Here is a 12,711-nt window from a genome sequence, read left to right as displayed (position 1 = left end):
GAGTAGGGGGAAGAGACTGGAATCTCACCCCAAGGCCGCACAGACCACGCAGAGCCAGCTCGTAGTCCTGGTGCATCTTCCCTGTGTAACAGAAATTACGGTGGTATCGGTGCTCAGTATTGAGTTATTTTTCTTATTGTTAAAGTTTCCAGTGGAGTAACATACACTTTACCATTTCAACCATTTTTAAGTGTACAATTAGTGGCATTCAGAACATTTTCATCTTCCCAAACTGAAACTCTGTACCCATTAGACGTGAACTCATTCTCCTTCCCTGCCACCCCTGGCAGCCATCATTCTGCTTTCTGACCCTGTGATCTGACTGTTCTAGGTACCTCAAATAAGTAGAATCATGTAAATACTGTCTGTGTCCTCAATGTTCATTTACATTGTAGCATGTATCAGAATTGCCTTTCTTTTTAAGGCTGAATAATTTTCCATTGTCGGTACACACGACACCTTGTTTATTCATTCATTTTTCAGTGGATACCTGGGTTGCTTCCACCTTTTGGCTATTGTGAATAATATAGGTGTATTGACTGGGCTTGATGGCTCACTCCTATAATCCTAGCACTCTAGCAGGCCAACCAAGAGGATCACTTGAGCTCAGGAGTTCAAGACTAGCCTGAGCAAGAAGAGTGAGACCCTGTTTCTACTAAAAATAGAAAAATTATTTTTAGTGGGGTGTTGTGGTGGACACGTGTAGTCCAGCTACTCAGTTGGCTGAGACAGGAGGATCACTTGAGTCCAGAAGTTTGAGGTTGCTGTGAGCTAGGCTGAAGCCACAGCACTCTAGCCTGGGCAATCGAGTAAGACTCTGTCTCCAGAAAACAAAACAAAGCAAAACAAAACAGAACAATGGGGTATATAAATATCTGTTCAAGACCTTGTTTTCAATTCTTCTAGGTATATACCCAGAAGTGGAATTGCTGGAGCACATGGTAATTCTATTTTTAATTTTTTGAGGAATCACCATGCTGTTTTCTTATTCTTATTATTTTTACCAGATAAAGGAGCTGAGGTACCCAGCATGGTGTCTGCCCCTAGTAAGTGTTGATTGGTTGAGCCTGGAGGTTGAATCTCTTGCCTACGATCCCAGAGCTGGTGGAAGAGAGGGTAGAGCCACATTTGAACACAGAAGCCAACTCCAGGGGCCAAATGTTTTTTACACCCTGAGAAGGCCTGGCTCTCATTAATACCAGGAGAGGTCTTCTCACTTCCTTTCCCCAGAGCAGTGATTTTCTTTTCTTTTCTTTCTTTTTTTAGAGACAGAGTCTCACTTTATCGCCCTCGTCACAACTCACAGCAACCTCCAACTGGGCTTAGGGGATTCTCTTGCCTCAGCCTCCCGAGTAGCTGGGACTACAGGTGCCTGCCATAACACCCGGCTATTTTTTTGTTGCAGTTTGGCTGGGGCCGGATTCGAACCTGCCACCTGGATGTATGGGGCTGACGCCCTACCCCACTGAGCCACAGGTGCTGCCCCAGCAGTAATTTTCAACTGGTGTGCCGTGAAAAATTTTAAAGATCATGGCCGGGTGCAGTGGCTCACCCCTGTAATCCTAGCACTTTGGGAGGCCGAGGTGAGTGAATTGCCTGAGCTCACAGGTTTGAGACCAGCCTGAGCCAGAGTGAGACTTCATCTCTAAAAATAGCTGGGCGTTGTGGCGGGCCCCTGTAAGAGAATCACTTGAGCCCAAGAGTTTGAAGTTGCTGTGAGCTATGATGCCACAGCATTCTACCAAGGTCAACAAAGTGAGACTCTGTCTCAAAAAAAGAAAATTTTTTGCCCCCCTTTCACTTTGCCAGTTAGACTTATATGTTTATTGGTCATTCAAGTGGGGCAAAGCAAATATTCTTTTAAAACTCAGGCAAACTGGTGTTTGTCTGGTATCCTGTCAAAGGAAACAAATGGGAAAAAAATGAAAAATTTTAAAGATCATTGATTAAATTATTTTCAAAAGAAGTTCAAAGCACAGTAAGTATATTGGTTTGTTTATTTTTTTTGAGACAGAGCCTCAAGCTATCACCCTGTGTAGAGTGCTGTGGCGTCACAGCTCACAGCAACCTCAAGCTCCTGGGCTTAAGCGATTCTCTTGCCTCAGCTTCCCGAGTAGCTGGGATTACAGGCACCCTCCACAACGCCTGGCCATTTTTTGGTTGTAGTTGTCATTGTTTGGCAGGCCCAGGTTGGATTCAAACCCACCAGCTCTGGTATATGTGGCTGGTGCCTTAGCCGCTTGAGCTACAGGCGCTGCCTACTCTTTTTTTTTTTGACCAACATAATTTAAGTGTTCTGTGAAAGTTTAACTAAGGTTCAAGTGTGCTATGAGATATAAAAGGTGGAAAAACACTGCGATAGGGGCCAAAGCTGAGGAGACAGCTTTTAGGGGGGCCCTTCTCCCTGCTCCTTACTTTGCTGCAATGACTTGCAAAGATTTCCAGGTTGTCCCTAGCTCATAAAAACATAGAATCTTTATCATGTGCCCATGCCACTCACCAGGCCCAGGGCAGGTGCCCCTGCAAGGTCAACCAGCTGTGCTATAGATTGTTTCTCCACAGCTGTTCATTGTACACCCAGTGGACAGGGTCAGCAATGATACTTGATCTCTACAGCGCCTGGTCTGTAGTGAGCACACGGGGACTCTGCCATGATTGAACCTACAAGGCCTGCTATGTACTAAACGTCGAGGCCTACTATGTGCTAAACGTGGGGCAAAGGACTTGGTGCCAGTTCTTTGATTTACTGCTGTAAACTAGGGACTGTCTGTACCTCCATTTTACAGATGGAGAAAGCAAGGCTCAGGATGGGTGTGGCAGCTAATTCGTCAACAGTGCTAGGATATAAAGCAGGCATCTAGGTTCCCAACCACACAATAATAGAAAAAGAGGAAAAATTTAATTGTTAGGTGTGTGGGGTCCCACTCAGCGCCCATAGAAACCCTGGAGTAGGGTGGAAGGAAAGAGGGGCAACTCCGAAGCCTGTGGGCCGAGCTGTGCTCGTCTGCCCTCCCCTCTCGCAATGTTCTCCGAGCCTCTCAGCAGAAACCCCTCGCCTCTGTCGCCAGCAGGGCTGTGGGCTGTGCCTCTGGGTAGTTAGGACAACAGCTGAACCCTCCCCGCCTCCTGGCTTGTGTGACCCTGAGGAGAAGTGGCTGATGAAGACTGACATTGCTCTCTCTTCATGCCAGCACACAGGCGTGAGGCGTTTCTGAGACCAGATAGTTCACAGACCTGGGGAGCCTAGTACCATCCACCATTACGCCAGACACAGCCCCTGTGCAAGGAGGGTGCAGAGCTCAGCCATCCCCAGGGCAAGTCTAAACCCCAAGTGACCATGACGGTCATTAAAGAAACAATATTCATTCTGAAATTGCTTCCTGCTGGGAAGTATTTGCATACACAAAGCACTTCAAAGACCAAGTGTTAGGATTATTAATTTTCATAAGTTGCGCAGTGGGATTCGTCCCAAAGGACCTATGAGACATGTCAGACTTAACAAAGATCTTGTCTGCACAAGCTGAGTTTTTTTCTTTATGTGCTGACAACTGGCATGGTGAGGTTTTGTCTCTTTCGTGGGGACTTGTAACCTGGGACTTTTGTCCTCTGAAGTCGATTCCTTATGTAGTTCCCTTGTACACTGCCTGTTTGGCCACAGACTTGGATGTTGTTGGAGCACACAGGCCTGGGTTCTTTGTTTTTTTTTTTTGAGACAGGATCTTACTATGTCACCCTTGGTAGAGCACCATGGTGTCACAGCTCACAACAACCTCAAACTCTTGGGCTTAAGCAATTCTTTTGCCTCAGCCTCCCAAGTAGCTGGGACTACAGGAGCCCGCCGCAATGCCCAGCTAGTTTTTGGCTGCAGTTGTTGTTGTTTAGTGGGTTCAAACCCACCAGTCTCAATGTATGTGGCAGGTGCCCTACTCACTGAGCTATGGGTGCCAAGGCAGGCCTGGGTTCTGATCTCCCAGTTTACAATCTCCTGTTGTTCCTTCCATTCACTGCACTCCAGATGTGCAGTCCCCCTTTCTTTCCACCAGCACATCAAGTTGTCCTGCCCCAGGCCCTTTGCACAGGCTGTCCTCTCAGCCCAGAACACCCCCAACACCCCATATCTGACCATGGTTAGCCACTCTCTCTAGCTCTCTCCAGCCCCTTTACCACTTTGTTGCTTTCCCTTGCTTTGTCATCCATCCATCGGTTACCCCAGAAACGATCTTGCCCACATGTTCTTTACTGCTCTTCATCACAGCCCATAAGAGTCAGGGCTGTCTGCAGTGTTCGATTCTGCACCTGCCATGCAGATATCTGTAAATATGTGTAGTTACCATGGGGCACGTGATCTGACCTCCCTCAGCCTTCATCAATACAATACTCATAATTATGATCACAGGGATTACATTAAAAGGGACAAAGTGCACACAGTGGTGCATGCCTGGCACAGAACAAGGGTCATTAATATCATCACTTGGCTTCTTTGAGTGCAAGGACTATGTCTGTCTAGTTGCGCCAGGGCTTGGCACTTGGTGGATACACAGTAAATATTGTGTGAATAACGATTGTATCAGAGGGAGGCTCATTGTTAGTGGCAGGGCCTCTATTTCTTTGCTCACTACTTGGCCCTTCATGGGATGCATCACCCATGTCCTTGTTGCCAGGATGTTGGTGTGCTTGCCAGGGTCACGGTGGGCCTGTTACAGGTCCTCACTCTTGGGCTGAGGCTGCTAAGGAGCTTTGTGTAACATACTAGGGAGTTTTTACAGGGTAGAAACGAGAGGACAGTGATCATCACAGACCACAGACTTTGGAGTGTGACGACCTCAGTTCAAGTCTAGCTCCACCACTTATTAGCACTTTGACCTTGGGCAAGTTACTTAACTTCTCTGTGCCTCAGTACGCACATCACAGGGTCGTGAGGCAGATTTGATTATTTACTGTAAGTGGTACTATTAGGAGGTGCTCAGCACTTACTGTTACGTTAATTTTATTGTTGTCCCGCTGCTTTCCCAGCTTGCTTATGTCATATATTCAGCCTTTTCAGATATATTTATGAGGCACCAGCTATGTGTTAAGAACTGTGCAGGGTTCCAAGAATCAAAAGTGAAGGAGACACTCCGGCCCTTGGCCTCAGTGCTTGCAGAAAAGTGGGAAAGGCATGAAAAATGCCAGGGGAGAGTGTGCCTAAGAGGAGCCATTCAGCTCAGCCTCACCCCTCCTGATGCTCACACCTGCCCTGCTGTATGATCTTCGACCCTTTCCTGAGACTAGACTCGTTTGATCTCCTCAGAGCTGGCAGGGCCATTGAGACCCTGGCCTCATCCTTAACTTCCACCCAAACATCTCCTGCAGTCCCACAAGGAAAGGATGACTGCTCTTCAGCCACCACCTCAATGCCAGCAGTGGACTGTCCTGCCACCATCCAGACTGACGGGGCCTGTGTGCCCTGTCACCGTCACAAGGCTATCAGGAAAGAGCTCCCAACAGCTCTTGGGCTGCAACTTTCAGTTCCTTCAGGCCACCAGGTGTGTGGCACAGAGCCAGGGCCAGAAGGCCCCTTATGCGTGGCTGCTTACCCATGGCAAATAAATAGATGCTCCAGGATAGAATACTTGCTGGGGCCTCTGCTGAACACCCGCTCAGGGACAGAAGCTGCTTATTTGGCAAATGCCATGACTCGCAGCTTCATACCATGGTGAATTCTGGTTCCGCAATTTACTATGTGAACTTAGGCAGATTACATCTCTGTTCTGCTTCCTCAGTTACAAAATGGGGACAATAAAAGTACCTGCTATGTGAATAGGATTGTCAGGGGGATCTGTGGGCTTATGGGTGGCTCCCATTTAGGAAAGATCCTTTCATTTTCACATCAGACTGTGCTATTGCCTACCCTTCCAACTGCAGCCAGGGCCATTGCAGCTGCATGGAGGAAAGGCCCTTGGGAGTGACCTCAGAGCAGGATGGTTTTGTGAGGACACCAGAGAACTGAAAGTGGAGGAAGCCGAGGTCCCTGACCCCTGCCTCTCTCTCAGGGGTCTCTCTTACACAGTCTCTCCGTCTCCTCAGTGCACATCCCGTGTATTCTCACTCACTCTGTCTTCTCCACACTTCTGCTGGCCCAAGTCCCAAACTGGGGCCCTTGAGCTCAGCACCTTTGTCTGCCCAACACAATCAGTTTTCCACCTCCTGAGAGAGCCTGGCATGGGCCGGGATCTTCCTGCTGAGCCAGGCCACAGTGGTGAAAGGCTACTCCTTAACCAACACCTGGCTGTGCTCCCTCTGGGTCAGGTGCCTTCCCTGGTCAAACAGTTATGACAAGGTGCTCAGAATGCACAGGCTAGTGCAGCAAGGGATGGAGGGGAGGATGGCAGAATTCCTTAAAAGGGCCAGATGAGGGAACTTTCTAGAGTAAAATCACTGCTCTAATGTTGGTAAGGAGTTGGACTACACGGCTTGCTTGAGCAGGCTGGGGCTACAATCCAGGCCTCCCAATCTCCCGCAAAACTCTCTCCACCACACCACACTGTCTTTAAAAAGCCAAGCACATTCCCTCTGAATTAGGCAAACCAGAAGGCAGAACAGGTTGTCAGCCGGCTGCAAAGGAGCCTCTGATGGAATTGGTGGTGAATGAAATTTGGAGGAGATGCTACCAACATGCTGGGGCCACATGAGACCACAGCTCCCCACAAGTGACCAGTACACCCAGCATCACCTTGCTGGAAGACACAGACTCTACAAATTCTGTTGCTGGTCTTGAGAAGACCTTGTTGGCTCATCTAAGTCCTGTGATTGCCCTTTGCTGGAAGGAAGTGGTGTGTCACCAAAGAGCCCTGCAAGGGCTCCTCTGGCTTCCATAATGTAGGTCAGACCCTTGGTTTTACCCTTCCAAGGAGGTTGCCCTCAGAGACAGGAAGAAATTCCCTAAAAGGAAATCATGGTGGTCTTAGGAAGGGAAAATGGATGCTAGGATTCTCAAACAAAATAAAAGCTGTTCCCCACACCCCATGTAGAAATTGTTATGGGTGGTGCATACCTATAATCTTAGTACTCTGGGAGGCTGAGGCAGGAAGGTCAGTTGAGCTCAGGAGTTCAGGACCAGCCTGAACACGAGCAAGATTGTGTTTCTACTTAAAACAGAAAAATTGGCCAGGTGTTGTGGTGGGCACCTGTAGTCCCAGCTACTTAGGAGGCTGAGGCAGGAGGATCACCTGAACCCAGGAGTTTGAGGTTGGTATGCCCTAGGCTGATACCATGGCACTTTAGCCTGGGCAGCAGAGTGAGACTTGGTCTCAAAAACAACAACAACAACAAAAAAAAGAAACAAGGAAAGAAAAGAAATACTTCTGGCTTGTTTTTGTTAATTGATTTAATATGAGCATATGCTTTATTGGTCAATAGCAATGATGTAACGTGCAGAATTTTGAAAGGCAGGAGACAGCGCCACGCCACAGTGGTAGTTCTGCTCACGTGGGCATCATCTTCTGTGCTATTTGGAGATTTTCTCAAGTTTGCATTTTGACCCATACGATCTCTAAGGGTTCCTACAAGGCAGTTGTTGTTCTGAATACTGTTCCCCCAGGAGAAGAACCCTTTGCCTAAGGAAACCAACATCTTGGATGGCTTGCAAACAAACAGGAAGGAGGGGGAAGAGAAAGCTGTCCTAAGACATCAAAATTGAACCCAGGCTGCCTGCGGCTGGAAACAGCTTTGCAGGGGCAGCCTCCCAGAATCATCTGCCTTTGGTGCCTCCCCAGAGGAGCTGAGACAAGATGTTGTCTTGGGCTTTGCCCTTTGGTTTCACTGGGTTGATGATTTTAAACTGACAGAAGCAAACAAAAAGGTTATAACTGTAAGGCTCTCATTGACCCCAAGATGCTATGGCAGAGAGTGATTGAGTCACATCGAAAGTACCTTCTAGCATTCAGACTGGCTTAGGAAAATTCCCTGTGTACCTTACCTCTGGGATCAGAATACCACAGCCCAAATAGTAATGGTCTCAGAAAATTACCAGCTCTTAAAAATGAGGGTGGAGAATGAAAATGCTATTTCAGCTCTAACTGGAAAAAATCAAATACCAAAACTTTCCATGTAGGTTCCAGGACTGACAATACTTAGGCTATGTTAGAGGAAGCTAAGGGCCCACAGAGCTCCCTCCACAGATGGGTCTTGGGTTGCTGTGGCCCATGAGGTAGGAGAGGGGATTAGAGGCTCACATTTGAGGAGGCTTCCAGATCCTCTGAAGCTCAGTGACGTTTTCGTATTTACATTCTCAACTTCAGTTAGCTCAGGGCTAAGGGATAAAGGAGATTCTTTCTGGAAGAGCAGATCTTTCTTTTTTGTAAGACTTAATATTTTTTTTTTTTTGGTTTTTGGCCAGGGCTCGGTTTGAACCTGCCACCTCCGGCATATGGGACCGGCGCCCTACTCCTTGAGCCACAGGCACCGCCACCAAGACTTAATATTTTAAAATGTTACATAGGAGGAAATTTGTCTCCAAAGCCCTGAGTTTCTCCACTGGGTGGCCCCAAGTAGACCAGCTGTACAGACAGCTGGCTTGGTGAGGACACAACCCAGTGAGACCAGGGCCTGTCCCCACCTGTCAGGTGGTCACCGACCACTGGCACAGAAGCTGAGAAGGAGAATGGGTATGAGGAGGGCAGGACTCCCCCCCACCTCTGCCAGGAAGACTGAAAGTCACATACACCAGGAGTCTGACATCTGGGTTTCAGTCCTTCACCTGTTGCACACCCTCCATGGAGTCCCCGCTTTCTTCATCTGTAAAATGGCTATTATGATAATACTCACAGGCTCATCAAGTGAGAGCTCAAATAAGACGGTGCATGTGAAATTGCTTTACAGATTGTCTACTGCTGTAAAAGCAGAAGGGACTGCTGTCTTTATTACAGTAGGTGCCTTAAGGCTGGCAATGGATGTGACCACACAAGTGCTGCTAACTCAGGAGGGGTTCAGGTGTCTCTCTTGGACATAGACCTGAAGGCATCCTGGATCCCTCCTCAAGACAAGAACCTCGGGAAAGAAAGGGGACCTGTGGATGGCTTTGTCTCAGCCTCAACACAAGCTTACTAGTAGTTACTAATAATGGAGCATTAACGCCACACCCAGGTGTGCTCAGCATTTCGTACACAGGGTCTCATTTTCTTCTCCCAGCATCCCTGGGGGATAGGCCCTGGGGCACAGAGAGGTTAGCTGACTTGTGCAAGGCCACACCACTAGTAACTGGCAGAGCTGGGATTCTTATCCAGGTGTCCTGTTCCTGAGTCAGTACTTTAGTTGGTGTGCCAGACCACACCTTTGTTTCTCACTGTGATCTCTGTCCTAAGGCAGAGGGGAAAGGTGGTTCAGTTGGTTAATGGAGCTGCCCCTGCTGGGTCCTGCTCCTCCTGGGAGAGGAGACCAAGGCTAGTGCAGGCAGGCCGGGATTGGGAACCCCTCCCAGGGCGGGGAGGTGGGGCACACAGGACTGCTTCTGGATTCATCTCCCAGCCCCAGGAAACAGCAAGGCAGTGCTCCCTGCATACGCTTCCCTGGTTCAATGGCCATGGAAAGTCCTTTTTAAAAAAAATTTCAGATTAATATGAGGGAACAATTAGGTTACAATGCGTTAGGTAAAGTCCCTGTTGTAGTTGTGCCTGTCACCCAGGAGGTGTGCCATATACCCTTACGTTGTGCCCATTAGGGGACACGGCCTCTTGCCCCAGCCTAGACCCAGTGGTTCTTTCTCTGATCTCTAGAGATGTGGAGAATTACTCCATCCTACTCATAAAAACCCTTCTTACACCAAACTCACAGATTTACTCAGAGCTCCACATCCTTTTCTCATCAATCTAGTGAAACTGGCCTCCCCTTCCCTGTTAGGTTTGCAGGGCACCCTGTGGAGAGGTTGGCAGGTGCTTTGTGGGGACAGCAGCAAAGTTCCTTTTGTCTCTCCAGGCTGATGGCAGGGTTTTCCTATTGGGCAGCCTTATCTCATTGTGGAGAGTCAGATCATGAGGTTGCAAGCAAAAGACCTTTGATTAACCTTCCTCTATAAAGGGCTACATTTCTTTAATGAGCTGCAAGGAGAAATGTATCTGTAGATGACAAGAAAATTAGACAATAGCTTCTGTTTATTAACCTTAAGCATGTGTTGTGAGTCTGTGCTGCACACTGCCCAGGCTAGAATGCGTGGCATCATAGCTGACAGCAACCTCAAATTCCTGGACTCAAGTGATCCTCCTGCCTCAGCCTCCCGAGTAGCTGGGACTTTAGCTGCTCACCACCATGCGCATCTAATTTTTTCTATTTTTAGTGGAGATGGGGTTTTGCTCTTGGTCAGGCTGGTCTTGAACTCCTGAACTCAAGTGATCCTCCTGCCTCGGCTTCCCATAGTGTTAGGATTACAGGTGTGAGCCACCATGCCCAGCTTATAAATACCTCTTTAAATTTTGATAATCTATTATGAAAAAAACAATTTTTTTTTGAGACAGAGTCTCACTTTGTCACCCTCCATTAGAGTGCTGTGACATCACAGCTCACAGCAACCTCAAACTCTTGGGCTCAAGTGATTCCCTTGCCTCAGCCTCCCAAGTAGCTGGGACTACAGGCGCCCACCACAATGCCTGGCTGTGTTTTGGTTATAGTTGTCATTGTTATTTGGCAGGCCCAGGCTGGATTCGAAACCACCAGCTCCGGTGTATGTGGCCGGCACCCTAGCTGCTGAGCTACAGGTGCCAAGCCTATTATGAAAATTTTTATTTATTTATTTATTTTTATATTGTGAAAAATTTTAAACATGCAATGAACCTCTAGGAACACCCCAACCACATTCAACATTTAACATTAACATTTTGGCATTGTTTTTTCATCTAGACCCCTCCCAATATTTTTCCCTCTGGAGTATTTTATGACAAATTCCAGACATCACATCATGTCACTTTTTGTTTATTTATTTATTTATTTTTGAGATAGAGTCTCAAGCTGTCACCCTGGGTAGAGTTCCATGGCATCATAGCTCACAGTAACCTCCAGCTCAGTCTCAAGCTATCCTCTTGCCTCAGTTTTTCTATTTTTAGTAGAGACAGGGTCTTGCTTTTGCTCAGGCTGGTCTTGAACTCATGAGCTCAAGCAGTCCACCCACCTTGGCCTCCCAGAGTCATGTCACTTTTTAGCTTCTTTTCTAAGCATATAAACTTTATTTTATCATAGGTAATATATTAATAAGGTTCTAAGACCAAGCAGTACAGATCAGTACCCAGGTTCACTTGGGCATTTTGTACCCATCTGCTCAGTTTTCACTCAGTGCCCTCTAGCCACTATTAAGTTCACCTTTCATATAAAAGGTAGCAGGTTATATATACTGTTTTGTACCTTGAGTTTTTTCACTTCCTGATGGAGCTTGGAAATCTTTCCATATCAGAAAATAGTTTCCTCATTCTTTTCTTTCTATTTTTACAGCTTATTTCATTGTATGGATATACCATAACTGATTTGACCAGTTACCTAGTGACTTTTCCAGTCTTTCACTGTTACAGGCCATGCCGTGGTTTATAACCTTGTACATACATTATTGTCACACTAAAATATATATTGCATAAAATTCTAAAAAGGAGTCACTGTGTCAAAGAGTATACATGTTTGTAGCGTTTGTAATTTTCACTGATTTGCCTTCTTTGGCGTTTGTACCAATTTACGCCCACCAGTGATGGGTGTGTACGAGTACCTGATTTCCCACTGTGCTGATAGAGTGAATTATCCAGCTTTCTAGTTCGTACATAAAGGCTCTGTTTTCCAGCTCTTGCCTCATTTGATTTCTTTCTTTTAGCTTTTTTTTTGGCTTTAGTTTATACCTTTTTATATTAACAATTTTGGATGGGTTATTCTTGCACACCTTGACTCATATTTTAAGGCTTTTTAAAACAACAGCTTTATTTATATAATTCACATGCCATACAATATTCCCATTTAAAGCATAGTCCTTAGCTCACTTTTAATGCTCTTCTCTAACCTTTAAGAAGAATGTGCTTTTTCTAATTACAGAAGTATTACTTTTTCAATTTGGAAAATCTGGGTAAACAGAAGTATAAAGAAAAAAACTGTAGCACTATCACCTATAGACATCTCTTATTGACTATTTATTTATTATTTTATTATTATTATATTTTGAGACAGAGCCTCAAGCTGTTGCCCTGGGTAGAGTGTCATGGCATCAAAGCTCACAGCAACCTCCAAGTCCTGGGCTCAAGCGATTCTCCTGCCTCCACCTCCCAAGTAGCTGGGACTACAGGCGCCCGCCACAACGCGGAGCTATTTTTTGGTTGCAGCCGTCATTGTTGTTGTTTGGTGGGCCCAGACTGGATTCGAATCCGCCAGCTCAGGTGTATGTGGCTGGCACCTTAGCCACTTGAGCCACAGGCACCAAGCCTGGTAACTTTTTTTTTTTTTTTTGTAGAGACAAGAGTCTCACTTTATGGCCCTCTGTAGAGTACAGTGGCCTCACGCAGCTCACAGCAACCTCCAACTCCTGGGCTTAAGCGATTCTCTTGCCTCAGCCTCCCGAGCAGCTGGGACTACAGGCATCCGCCACAACACCCAGCTATTTTTTGGTTGCAGTTTGGCCGGGGCCGGGTTTGAACCTGCCACCCTCGGTATATGGGGCTGGCGCCTTACCGACTGAGCCACAGGCGCCGCCCAAGCCTGGTAACTTTTTAAAAA

At 46.9% G+C, this 12,711-nt stretch overlaps 1 protein-coding gene and 1 non-coding gene across 5 annotated transcripts in view; both read left to right on the top strand.

Annotated features, from left to right (window-relative positions):
- Positions 1-12,711, top strand: part of GALNT16 (polypeptide N-acetylgalactosaminyltransferase 16) — an 89,785-nt gene that overhangs the window by 20,526 nt on the left and 56,548 nt on the right. The gene's annotated exons all lie outside the window — the stretch shown is intronic.
- LOC128595222 (small nucleolar RNA SNORA27) lies at positions 1,788-1,913 on the top strand. Its single transcript, XR_008382870.1, has one exon. It is a non-coding gene; the product is annotated as a small nucleolar RNA SNORA27 (small nucleolar RNA).

The sequence above is a fragment of the Nycticebus coucang genome, chromosome 9 (genome assembly GCF_027406575.1).
Source record: "Nycticebus coucang isolate mNycCou1 chromosome 9, mNycCou1.pri, whole genome shotgun sequence".
Classification (NCBI taxonomy): domain Eukaryota; kingdom Metazoa; phylum Chordata; class Mammalia; order Primates; family Lorisidae; genus Nycticebus; species Nycticebus coucang.
Note: the sequence above shows the minus strand (reverse complement) of the source record. Positions and strands in the feature narration are given on the sequence as shown.